General features: G+C 36.5%; 1 protein-coding gene across 3 annotated transcripts in view; it reads left to right on the top strand.

Annotated features, from left to right (window-relative positions):
* The first annotated feature begins 13,179 nt into the window (after positions 1–13,179).
* Positions 13,180–14,430, top strand: part of DIP-gamma (Dpr-interacting protein gamma) — a 229,466-nt gene continuing 228,215 nt past the window's right edge. For 2 of the 3 annotated variants that reach the window (XM_067778388.1, XM_067778386.1), the window contains exon 1: positions 13,195–13,363. The gene's annotated coding sequence lies outside the window, so the exon portion shown is untranslated. Of the gene's footprint in view, positions 13,364–14,430 lie in introns of all 3 variants that reach the window. The other variant, XM_067778387.1, reaches the window with a different exon arrangement.

Here is a 14,430-nt window from a genome sequence, read left to right as displayed (position 1 = left end):
AACACAAGAACGGAAATTAAGGGCATCTTTCTGTATTGCGCACGATAGGTCAGATGAATGAATCATCGATCAGCGATTTCATCTTCGTTTCTAAAAAAGAAGGCGAAAGCAATTGTCAAATGATATGCTGCTATCATTTAACATAATGCAAAAACATGAACTATTCGCATCAGAAACGAAACAAACGTTCGGTTCGCAATAAATAATGAGGAAACGAAACGAGAAAGACCGTTACATGAAATACATTGAAACAATAGTAGAAACTAGAGTAGGGAATAGAATTAAAATAAGAAATGAAATTAAAACAAGAAAATAAAACGGCACTATAACGATTAAAGCTAGAACAGAACCGTTATTAGAAGAAGGACCGGAACTAGAAATAAGTAATTGAAACCAGATTAAAAACTGGAACGAGAACAGAAGCCGATACTAGAATAGAAAATTAAATAAGAATAGAAGTTCTTGCATTAACAGAAACTTGAATTAGAACAGAAGCTCAGAATATTTAGAACAGAGAATGAAGTATGAACAGAAATTTAAACATGTTACCAAAACGGAAACCGGAATTAGAACCCGGACTTAAGCTAAGTTAGGACATAGGCTCTCAGATAATTCAAACCTAAAAACTTACCTCTGAGTCTCCTAGTTACTCTGCATGGCTACATAAATTATACTCAAACAGGCTAAAGTTAAGAAGCCTTCTGCAGCCCGTCTAACAAGGCTTGACTCAAATGTCAAAAATTCTTCGATTTTTGGCAAAAGTGCAACATTCTGCCATTGATTCCATTTCATGTGACACCGACTGTCTAATTTGTAAACAAATAACAATTCAACAACATATGACATCAACACACACATATTCTAGCAATGTAGAGGTCAAGAAAGGTAAAGAGGGCAACTAAGCGGATTGGCTGGAAACAAAAGTTTGGGTGTTCAAAGAGCAAAGTACAAATGCCTTGTCGACCAGACAATCAAACGGAAGCCAAAACGAAGCAGCAAAGCAGCCAAGCAAAAAATGAAAAATATTAAGATTACAGCAAATGATGCGACCAACATGCGTACATACACATGCCTAAGTATGTACGATATGCAATAGATCCCTAGAAGAAGCACTGTATCTAGAAACAGCAGCGACAGCACAGAAGCTAAGCAGTCAGTTTGTGCCTGTATCCAGAACGGGCGACAGCAAATGAAGCTTGAAAATAAAAAACAAAAAAATAAAAATAAATTTTGAAAGAAATAGCGATGCTGTAACAAAACTTAGCATGGTGGGAACGTAAATAATTGCGACACGAAAAAATTTGTGCAATCACATACACACATACATACATGCGCTAGTATTTAAACGCATAAAAGGTATAGTAAGCAAAGTTATGGCGCCCAAGATAGAGAGCTGTGTGGTAAGGATGGAGACGAGCTTCGAGGCGGCATTGAGTTTCATTTTCAGTGCAATAAGAATGTGAGCGTTAAGGATACATATGTAATGCCGCGAAAGTTGGAAAGAATATTTCAAGTGCTTAGAATGCAATGATGTCGTACGAATTGAAATGAATGGCAGCCGTAATACCGACTAACAAAGTCGCCAGACAAATGTGCGATTGCAAATGTAGTGGATATTGCAGCGAAGGCGATATCACACACCCACACACACACACATACACAAAGATATGGTGCACCTAGAAACATGAAGATTACGACCTGTAATCGGCAACGGCAATGGCAACAGCTGCAATCTCAATCCTTATTTATCCTTTCGTTCGTAACTAAATCCACAAAACCAATGACGTTCGTCAGCAACAACAACTAAAAGAAATAGAAATAAACGACTTAATAAATACTAAAAAACAAGTACTGGGATGAAGAAGTATTAGAGTGGCTTGAAGTTGTGCATTATATACCCAGTTGTGGGTATAGCTAACGTAATACATACATAGATTCAAAGGACTTTATTTTGGGTACTGGGTTTTGGGTACCGATATCGATTTGTCACTGTCTTACGACGATGATTCTGGTCACTGATAAAGTTCAGTTACGGTTACATTTAAAATTTCGTTTGTGGTTACTATCATTGTTACGACAAAGATTGCGCTTTGTGAATGTTTCATAATAGACTTCAATATCTAGTTTTGGCTAGGTGGAGTGGTAGCATGAGGGTCCGTTGCGATACCGTAGAAGATAAGGTCGAGTTTTTTTTAAGACCAATGACGACCCGTGATAAATCCACAGATGGTCCAAATGAGCCGAAAGCGAAATATTTTCACCTTATTCTAGCAAAATCTAGACAGTCAACCCTGCGGTAAATTCATGATTCTACGTCGTCAATCTTCATGCAATATTCGAAGGCGAAATGTCATTACAAAAATACCCATAATAGATAAGACGTGTGGAAACTTGCCATCTATGTACTTGCGGCCAGAAGGACTTCGCTAAATGGTAAGAGATGCGAACACTTCGATCAACATTGAAAAACGTTAAAAATGTAGAATTATTAGATTGTAGAAATGGTTTGTTAGGTTTTCAAGAGTACGTTAGTCCTACAGTCCGCTGGTCGGCCGATGAGTGTAATAACTGGACATTGTCAGCAACAGCAGATGTAGGAGGTGCAAGCTGCAGAAAGAAACGGCTGAGTACGTTCTATTTTCGTGTACAGCGGTTGCAAGATCAAGGCTCTGACCTACAGTGGGAGGTTCTCGCAGCGAGACTTAAAAGATTATTTCATAAAGCATTTCCTCCTTCCATGAAATAAAAAAAGCCGACAACGGGGTATAAATCCTGAAGAAATAACTATATATAGTTCGAAGAGTAGTATTATGGGTAAGTTTGTAATAGCCGAGTGCTAACCATCATCAACAACCGTGAACAACACTTCAGAGAACTTGCGCGCTTCTGCTACGCTACAACTTCGATGGCTGCCACAATTTTTTTTCCTCTCCTACTTTGACTACAATTACCACTACTGCGGCTGCTACAAAATCCCTTCTGGTTTCGCGCGTAACCCACGCACACACATACACACAACACAACACTTTTTCCAACTGTCCAACAAATGCCGTCACATAAGCTCAAACACATTCGCACATACATATATAGGTACAATAATTTATATAACTTTGTCTTCACACCACAAAACGAAGTTGTAGGGAGCAGTGAATTATGGCCTTAACAGACGTCTCTACTCCTACAGATCTTATGGTAGTTTGCGTGAGAATAGATGGGTGGGGAAATAAGAAGAAGGAAGATCGTCAACTTTGGTAGCGCTGGGCAATGCGAAACAAATGGCACACAGTGTTATGAGTGCACTGAAGTCGAAACCGATAAAAAACGAATTAAATAAGAGGACATGATTCTTTGTAAAGGGTACGATACGATAGGACAAGTTGGCAGAGAGTGAGGAATTTATTTGTAGAGTAAGCGACATTAGGATGCAGAGGAAATCCTAAGGAGAATATAAATTGAAATTGAAATCGAAAAATTTTATGTGTGTTGTTGCTGTATTACTACAACATGGAATTCTATTTCGTACACAAACACACATATACATACATATATCACATTTTCTCACACAATCTAGCTCTGCGCGAAGTCCCATGACGTTGGAAGCGCACTTCCTTCCATCCATTGACTATTTGTTTGTTTATTTCTTTGCATAGAGCGCAGATATAAAAATATTTTACTGCATAATGCAAATCCAATAGCAACAACACACACTCACCGCCCACACAAATTCATGCTGCTTAAATTTTTATACTCAGCTGAGCAGAGCTCACAGAGTATATTAACTTTGTTCGCATAACGGTAATCCGTAACGGCATAAACTAATCGAGATAGATATATACTTCTATATATCAAAATGATCTGGGCGAAAAAAGAAATTCATTTAGCCATGTCCGTCCGTAAACACGATAACTTGAGTAAATTTTGAGGTATCTTGATGAAATATGGTACGTAGGTTCCTGGGCGCTCATCTCAGATTACTATTTAAAATGAACGAAATCGGACTACAACCACGCCCACTTTTTCGATATCGAAAATTTCGAAAAACCGAAAAAGTGCGATAATTCATTACCAAAGACGGATAAAGCGATGAATCTTGGTAGGTGCGTTGACCTTATGACGCAAAATAGAAAATTAGAAAATTATTGGAAATGTTGTTGCGTGGCACCGCCCACTTTTAAAAGAAGGTAATTTAAAAGTTTTGCAAGCTGTAAGTTGGGAGTCGTTGAAGATATCATAATGAAATTTAGTGGGCACGTTACTCATATTACTATATGTGTGCTAAATAAAAATTAGCGAAATCGGATGACGAACACGTCCACATTTAAAAAAAATTTTTTTTTTAAGTCAAATTTTAACAAAAAATTTAATATGTTTACAGTATAAAAGTAAATTATGTCAACATTCGACCCCAGTAATGACATGGTGCAACAAAATACAAAGATAAAATAAAATTTCAAAATGGGCGTAACTCCTCCCTTTTTCATTTAATTCGTCTAGAGTACTTTTAATGCCATAAGTCGAACAAAAATTTACCAATCCTTGTAAAATTTGGTAGGGACATAGATTCTATGACGATAACTGTTTTTTGTGAAAATGGGCGAAATCGGTTGAAGCCACGCCCAGTTTTTATACACAGTCGGCCGCCTGTCCTTCCGCTCGGCCGTTAAAACGATAACTTGCGCGAAAAACGATATATCTTAACTAAACTTAGTTCAAGTACTTATCTGAACTCACTTTATCTTGGTATAAAATATGGCCGAAATACGACAATGACCACGCCCACTTTTTTGATATCGAAAATTACAAAAAATGAAAAAAATGCCATAATTCTTTGCCAAATATGAAAAAAGGGATGAAGCAAGGTAATTGGATTGGTTTATTGACACAAAATATAACTTTAGAAAAAACTTTCTAAAATGGGTGTGACACCTTCCATATTAAGTGGAATAAAATGAAAAAGTTCTGTAGGGCGAAATCAAAAGCCCTTGGAATCTTGGCAGGAATACTGTTTGTGGTATGACATATATAAATAAATTAGCGGTACCCGACAGAAGATGTTCTGGGTCACCCTGTTCCACATTTTGGTCGATATCTCTAAAACACCTTCACATATACAAATAAGGGCTACTCCCTTTTAAAACCCTCATTAATACCTTTAATTTGATACCCACATCGTACAAAAAAATTATAGAGTCACCCCTGGCCCACCTTTATGGCAATATCCCGAAATGGAGTCCACCTATAGAACTATGGCTCACTCCCTTTTAAAATACTCTTTAATACCTTCCATTTGATACCCATGTCACACAAACACATTCCAGGTTTACCCTAGGTTCATTTTTCTACATTGTGATTTTCCCTTATTTTGTCTCCAAAGCTCTCAACTGAGTATGTAGTGTTCGTTTATACACGAACTTAGCCTTCCTTACTTGTTTTACACACTTAAGTACAAATAATATAACTTAGTTTAGTATTGAAATTTTATAGTTTGGACAGAACTTGACTGATAACAAAGTACAAACAAAATAAAAAACTTTATGTTGGCACCGCATTAGGGTGGTCCTTATGAATAAAAATTACGCTTTTAGTTTAATCTTGACCCGTCAAGCGGTAATACCATGTCCAGAAATATCAGATACCAACTTTTAGTCCCAGTTTGAAATGGTTACGGGTGTCGCAAGGTAGCTTAGGCTCAGAACGTAATGTATTAAGACTTTATTAATTCAGAATACCACATTTTTAGCTATGTACGAAACCTCCTAGGCGTCTGTAACCGGGACTAAAAGTTACAATGTAGTATTGATATAACCGTTCAAAGGGAGGCGCTGGAAAAAATCTTCTATTTGATTTGCAACTATCACCTCACTGTAAATACAAACATACATAACACCTACAGAAAGCAAATATCTCTACAGCCCAGTTACGTGATTCAGGTCCAGATTTCACACAAGAAAATTCACTATACCATTATATCATGTCTTTCCCATTTTCCGATTAATTAAACAGTAATTTTTGCTATTCAAAATAGTAAAAACTGTCTCTGCTCAAATGCTACCTAGGACTAGTAGGAATTCGAATGGTAAAGTCTTCTCTGCGCAAACAAAAGTCAAGCGAATGTCTGATAATCGTTGGCCAAAGAAGGCGCTTTTATCGGAAAGGACCAGACAGGAAGAACCAGGCGAATAAGGATTCAAATTATCTAGATGCTACCAATTGCCGAAAGTAAAAAGAAAAACAACCACAAAATGTAAATTTACCAGAAACAAATAATTTCGGGCTTTCTGAGAGGAGCTTCGTCGGATACTCACCGGTAACAACCGATACGGAGAAGTTATTGTTTTGTTATCGGCTTGTTATCGAAAGAAAAATTATCTTTGATTTATAGGTTAGCTATCAGCTGGTAACCGCCGAGTTATCAGCTTCCTATTGGTTTACTTTTGGCTTGTTATCGACCGTTTACATATGTTGCTTTGATTTTATATTGTGGTTTTATCGGCACTTGTTTGATAATGAGCTGATGAGTTATCGAAAACAAATTTCTAATACGTCAATAACAAGTTGGTAATACTCCGATAAAAAATCGATACATAAAAAAAAAATTATTAAGCTTTTGATAAAAAATCGATAACCCTTGGGTAATAAATAGATATGAAACGGATAACAAATTAAATCGCAGAGTTTTTGATAACAGATCGATAACTTTTCTTTAAATTATCGATAATTTTTTCAATTGCAGGTCCATAAATTTTCGATTACAACTTTTTTTCGATTAGAAATGGATCAATTGTCTTTATCACGTCTATAACAAACCGATAATTCATCCATAACAAACTGTTACTGCTTTGATAAACCCCAGCGGGTTAGGGGATCAGAATATACCCGCGGTAGATATGCCTGTCGTAAGAGCCGACTAAAATACCAGATTCAAGGGGCTGTGTAGCGCAACCTTTCAGGTTGCCAGCGCAATATATAGCTTCTCCAAACCCAATTGTCAACCTCACCTTTCCGCGGCGAATCCTGTTTCACTAACAGACGAGGCCCTGGCGACCCCAAGCTCCTCATGGAACTTGGGGGTAGGGAGGGAGGGAATGGCCTGAAGGTTTAATGTGGCCACATAAATCGTTCCCGAGATGGTTGGGCTAGCACCTTAATGGTGCTGTGGTACCGGAGCGTACCGGATTTTTATCCGGCAAAGGACCATCACATCGATAACACTACCCAAAGCCTTCGGGGAGCAACCTTATCGCTACAACAACAACAACAACTGCTTTGATAACAAATTGATAACACATCATCAGGTTTCCCTCCTCCCCTCCTTATATTTTTTACTTTCCTTTCCTTGCCTTGCTTTGTCTACCGGATCTATTCGAAGGCATTAATTCCCTGGTTCCGCACAGAAACCGTCGAAGAAATAAAATTTTTTTTTTTGAGTGAGAGCTCACTATGCCCATAATGTCCCTCTCATCAGAACGTTGCGTTGAAGATCCTGAGTTAACGCCTCAGGCAAAACCACATCTTAATTTTGTAAACAAGTTTTTTCAATTAGACGAAAGTTTTTTCATGCGGGGTCGCCCCTCGACAGTGGTTTGGCAAGCACTCCGAGTATATTTCTAAAGCTTCTCAGTGAAAGCTCCGGAGTCGGCATAAAACATACAGGTCCAGTATCGCCAATTACATATATCAAAATAATTTAATTGTTTAATTTAAACATTAAGCCTACCACTTCTAAGTACTAAGCTTACACTTAACTTATGTGAACATTCTGAACACCCCAACACCTTGAGTGAAGATCTGCACACATCAAAAATTGAGATAGATCGTCAGGTCATTGCTGTAATGGAAATAGGAATTTCTAAAGGAAGATATTTAATGTGCCATAAATTGTACAGTAGCGGTAAACTGCAACTGCTACAATTTGTAATTTCCTTGCACCTTTAATTTGTGCTAGAGGTTAACAGCACAAGACGCAATTGGGATATGAGTGGGAGAAGGCTATTACGCTTTCATGCTGATACGTTAATATCGTTCTAATTTACGCCTATGCGTTTACGATTATGATCTTAGTAATGTCTACGAGTATGACTGCGACTATAAGTATTACTTGTGGGGTGGACTAAAAAATATATTTTGTTTCCTTTTGGTATAATGAAAACATAGTCCAGGACGTCCAAAAGGATAGCTTCTAAATATGTTAGTTTTTTAGTTTAATGTTTAGATGCGCCACATCGTGACTTTGGTTTTTCTGTACAATTCGTGTGGGAATTTTAAAGTTTTTATAAAAAGTGTGCCAGATCTCAATCCCTTAGTAACCAAGTCATCAATCCATATAAGAAATTGGGAGATCTGCAAAAGAGATTTATTGGAATTTTAACAGGCTACCTTGCTGAATGCCCTAAACTATGTTTTCACTATACAGAAAGGGAACGCACTTTTTATATTTTAATAACTATGAACAAAATTTAATTGGTTTACTGCAATACGCTACCCAAGTACGTTATATGCCTGTACCTTAGTATGCAAATACGCTCTTACGCTCGTAACCTTAAGTGCTGTCACGCTTATCTTATTACGCGCTTATAGTTTTACGCTTAGAACTCTAAAGGTTATTACGCTTATATGAGTACTTCTGCGCGTATGACTTCGACCACGACTGTAACCTATAATAAAAGCCGATTTTAAGATTTTATGACAGCAGAGGCAGCAAGATGTTGAGCATGTACGTATGTATGTATGTATAATTAGCACAAATGCCCAAACAAGAACCTATGTAGCTGTAAACAACCTAACACCTAAGATGAATTTCAAGCCAAATACTCAACAAACTGTCCACTCAAAAGAAACTTTCTAATGGGGTTTCTTGCCACCTTTAGTACTAGAGGGCATATCATTGTCTTCACTATATAAAAAAAGATCGTGATAAACGGAAAAAGGATACAGCAGTAGAAAACCATTTTTAAATAAATATAACTACCCCACGATTTTCAAAAATTTTATATATAAGTGAAACATTTTCTAGCCCTAAACGCATTAAATATTTTTCAAGAAATTTAAGAAACTAAATTTTAGGTGACATTAAGCCGAATTAAAACAACAAATAACGGCCAAATCACTCGCCATAAAATAAATAAAAAATTTATAATAAGAGGATTTTAAATTTCGGCACGCGTCTAACGGTATTCTTATTTCACGAAGTTAATTCAGGAACAAAATTACGTCATAAATTTTTAAACTTTTTAAAATAATAAATTGATGATGATGTTGCGATGAGATGAGATGAATGAAGCAATCTGAAACATTTTTATACAGTAACATGTTTTTGTGTGTATGTATGTAACATTGTGAGTATTTTTATGGCCTACAACACAATTGTTAAATGATGTTGCCAAAGGGAGACAATTTCCGTTACGACAATGGAAAAGTACGAAGCTTTAGAAAGTACAAATAATACCGCTAACCACACATACATACATGCACACAACCAATACATCCTTTTGGGTTTCTTTAAACGGCGTCGAATCGTCACATCAATTGGCAATTTTCTACTTCCGGCTTAGATGGCCTCCTTAGGGAGCGCACGGTGAATAAAAAAGGACGTGACAAATTTCTTAAAACTTTGAAGATATAAATTTTCAGCAATGCCCGACCATTGTCAAATATAAATAACTGCAACAACCAAAAAAAAAAAAATGTATGTGTATGAGTTTATTTGCGCTATATTAACACTGAAACACGTCTCTATTATAAAAGTCTTTGAATATATAAAATTGTTTGGTCATCTTACATGCGAAAGTAAATTTCTAGAACTTGAACCTTTTCAAGTGTGTTGCAAATCATCTGGGATGAATGGCATATGCTTGCTAATAATAAGCATTTAATTGACTCTTATTATAACAAACAAAGTGTAAGAATAGCTACTTAAGCTCACACCAAAGTTTCAACGCTCTGTACATTTCTTTCTCTTCCAGTAGCAGCTGCCTTAGGAGTACAGCGAAAACTTTCGCAACTTGGGTAACGATGCGTAGTAAATGGGCACGAATGCGTTATCAACTTTTTCCAATCGAACAATCAACTTAACGACCAAAATATTAAACAATAGCAACAAAAATGTGTACCAACAATCAAAGGAACGTAACCAAGCGAAATCAGCTAAGCAACGAAACAATGCACCACCGCAACACTGCAATGGCTTCCTCTTGTTGCGAATGTACTTTTATGTGTCCAAAATGTTACATAACATCAGCTGTTCAGAGGCCAAAGATATGACGAACAGCATAACTTTTCAAAAGTTAAACGCTTCAAAGTTCACTGCGGCGCGTCGTACACGGAAGGTGAGCAGGCAGACAGGGGTGGGATGTACGAAAAGTAAGGACAATGTCTGAGAATTTGCAATAACGAACTGTCTGCGTTCAAGCAATGAACCAAAAATCTACCAAAAGATATTTTTTGAAGAAGCTTGTGATAATTTGCTTGCAGCTCTGATTCGAACGGAGGAATACAAAAAGTATTAAAATTGAGGCATGTAGTAACGAGCTACAAAGAACAAGCACAAGATACTAAACTCGGGTAAACATAGTAGAAAGCATATAGAATCTTTAAAAATGAGGAAAATATCTATAAAAATATTAAAAATAGGAATTTTGCGCAATAGATATGCATCGCATAACCCATTAGTGGACACTGTGCTAGTTTGGGAACATCTTATTCCGGAAAGCAAAATAAAGTGTTGGTGCAAGTGCAAAATTTAATTTCTGTTTTGGGTAGTCAGAAGGGTAGTGATGAGGTTTTTAAGTAACTTTTCATTGAGCTACAAACATGAAACATCAGAGACAGGTTAAGACACCGTGACAAAGGAACAAAGGGAGAAAAAGTTCGTTAGGTGGCGCACGGACCGAAAAATTAGATAATTATTTGGAAATTTGAAACCGGGTTTTAAGTAATTTCTCGATGAGCTAGAGGCTAAAAATTTAGAGCTTAATTCAGAGGTCGATGACAGCCGATGACGCAATACAAAAATTTCGCTAGGGGGCGCACTGACTGATATATTTAGAAAAATCAAACGGAAGGGAGGGAATTTTGCGATTGATTTTTATGTAAGTTCTCATTGAGCTACAAGCGTAAAACTTAACAGATAGGTTGAAATACCGAGAAAATGTAAGAAAAGGAGAAACCAAAAATAAATGTCTCCATATACAAAGACTTATTATTGCTAAATTTTCATTTTAAAATTTTGACATAGAAATTGCAAAAATATTTATGAGAAGTAAAAATAAAAAGGTGGAGCGCAATTGATTGACTAATAATATCTCCTTTCCCACCAACTTTCTCATCCAAGTAATGTGCGGTCCACTTTTATATTTTTACTTCTCATAAATATTTTTGCAATTTCTATGTTAAAATTTAAAAATCAAATTTTAGCAAGAATAAGTCTTTATATAAGGAGACGTTTTTCGCTGATTTTGGTCCATTTATATAAAGCAACTGCTTAAAAGTTTTTTATTTAATTTTTAAATTTTTTTTTTCTTTGTTTTGTAGTGAAAACGGTGTAACGGTTTTAACAAAAAATCAAATTTTCAATATATTTTTTACTGATTCTCAAAAATTTCTTTGCAGTTTTTGTACACTCCACCAGAACAACGACTTACGGCATATCTCAAAAGTAGTACATTTTCAAAAGGAGTAAAATTCTGTTCTATCCAATATGTAGAACCAGCTGTGGTGGCTTGGTATTGTCCCCGACATAATCTGCAGGTGGCCTATGCTGTTCTCGGAGCTGCGACATGATGTCTCCTCACGACACTTGAGTATAATTTGCTAAGTGAGGCTAAAATGCACAACACAAAGGAACGAAGTGGAATTTATAATAGGGACTTTCGGTAAAATAGGGCATTTCAAAAGGTAGCTGCAACATGCAGTTCTGCCTTCCAGGCAAATAAGGGAACATCTTCGCCCACTTTATGAAAATATTCAGAATTTATGGCAACAACTATTAAGAAAACATGTAAAACTGTCTGAGAAACAATGAGGAGATCCCAAGCCTTTTCCAAAGATAGTCGGTGAATTCCTAACCACATCAAGTTCGATTAACTCATCCTCAAATTCCAAAACCGAATTTTTGCATAAAAGGAAACATCAAATCTGTCATCGATTTGCATGAGACTATTTGCAGCAGAGGACCACTAGAAAACCGCATAAATATGAGTTTTTCGTTAGTTGGAATTAGCCAAATGTGGAGCGAGAAAGTCTACTGAAGGTGTCATAGAACTAACCACGATTAGTTTGCAAATTTCTGACAAGTGATGAGTCAAGATAATTCCGAATTTATATGGAGCAGTCCGCCTATTGAAACCAATGAACCAAGCTACATTATAACTTTTCGGTCTAAAAACAAACAAGTTTTCTTTGCTTGGAAGGCGGAAATTGGTCGTGCTTTTCTTGTAATTTATGTTGTGCTGCTCCTTCATTTTTTCGACTCGCACGGCAGCTGTTAAGGCTGAGAGGCTATTCAGGGCAAAAATACACTCGAAGTTTTTACTATTTGACTATATTTTATCAATTTTAATTATCCTAAAAGCTATAATAAAATAGTCATTAACAAATGAAAATAATAGTAATCAATCATTAAATATATGCACAGGAAAATCATTTATAAAACTGATAGTCACTAAAAATAATAAACATAATTAAACAGGTGTGGAATGTATCTCCTATTTGAAAATTTTTGATTAACACTAAAACCAATAACTCATCATGTGCCAACACTGCGTATACGTAACATTCAGCTCCCTGTCCCTAATATTCTATTCTGAAGAACCAGCAGCAAAAAATACGCTCAGCCACCAGCAGTGAACGCCAATACATACGCAAATCTATAGCGAGAGCAAATATAAATTAATACGCAGCATCATAAAACATCAACACACTCAAACATACGCACAAAAGCTCTCTCGCACAGCCTGCCTCTTGGTTGCTCTCGTTATATTTCACATCTTTCAAAGCATCACCAACAACGCTTGATGCGAGGCTAAGCGCGTTATATCCCTTCGTGTATGCCTTACGCTAAGCTTCGTATTTGGCGGGTGGTTAAAGCATAGACACGAAAAGACTGCGCCCAACAATAAACTTTGGCTAGCCACATTTCGCTTTTCAGCTCTAAAAATCAGTTATTGAGAGTGACTCAACGTTGGCGGTTCACAAAATTCACTTGGTCGGTTGATGCAGTGAACCATTTCGTGAAATTTTGCGTTACTTTCGTGTGAAAAAGGACTCGCTTACAAACGTCGTGTGTGTCAAAAAATACCGACGGCGTATTGGTAAAAATGCTAAAAATATGTGTATTTGAATATTTTTTTTTGTCGACTACGAATAGGTATAATATGTTTCGGTGTGTGTTCGTTAAGAGATCATAATTTTTTTTTCGTTGCAGTGGCTTTGCTGCGCTGCGCTGCATCATTCGTGGTTAGCTCGTATGCTCCGTTGCATTGCTGTCGCCATCGGCCAATTCGTTTATCGCTTAAACGTGCATTTTTATGCATTTCAATTTGAGTATAGATGTGTATTGGGTATGCGTGTGTGTGTTTATGCAGTGGTATGAGTGTTAGATGATGACGAAGATTTCGTTGTGCTGGTTGTAGAAATACGATTTTTTTGTTTCTTTATCTATTTTGCTACGTATTTCTTTACTTTTTGTTGTTTTTGCTTATTCTTTTCACCCACACTTTATTGTGAATATATGCCTTAGTTTCAAGAAACACAGTAACAAAAAAAGGAAGAAAAAAAACATCAACACAAAATAATAAACATGTAATCTTAAAGCGACTAAATAGCAATAAACTGAAGCAATCAATGGGATTTATAAAACAATTTCTTCGCCATTGCAAAATCTCGTCAACGTAAATCTGAAAATGAATTTGGTTTAATGATATCGTCGACGTTGGTGTGAAAGCTGCCAACTCCGATTTTAACTCAATTAATTATTTGTTTACTGATGGTATAAGGGACGACTTCTACACATGGTTGTAAATGAAAAGGGGAGTTGGTGAGTTTATCCAGAATCGTTAAAAATTATTAAAAATAAAACCTGCTTTCTCCAAAAAAATTGTGAAGAGCTACTGACTTCATACGTTTTCAAAACATTTTCAAAATTTCAACTTTTTCACTCATTTCATTTTGTTCGTTCAACTGTACAATTTTGCATGATGCAGTTCGCAGCTTTCAGCGCGGCGTCATCGATGTATAGCTAGAAACATGGACTCAGCATAGCATAGCACATTAATTCAAATAGCTCTCCTATGAACTATGACCTAAATGTTACTAAATTATTGAGAAACCAAGAAAACAACTCAAATAACCCGTTCGTGGAAAGTAACCACCTCCGGAAGAGTAACCAGTTCAGATAACCGGTTTCGGAAGAGTAACCAGTTGTGGTAATTCATG

The sequence above is a fragment of the Eurosta solidaginis genome, chromosome 1, assembly GCF_040869045.1.
Source record: "Eurosta solidaginis isolate ZX-2024a chromosome 1, ASM4086904v1, whole genome shotgun sequence".
Lineage (NCBI taxonomy): Eukaryota > Metazoa > Arthropoda > Insecta > Diptera > Tephritidae > Eurosta > Eurosta solidaginis.
This window is presented reverse-complemented; position numbering and strand designations above follow the sequence as displayed.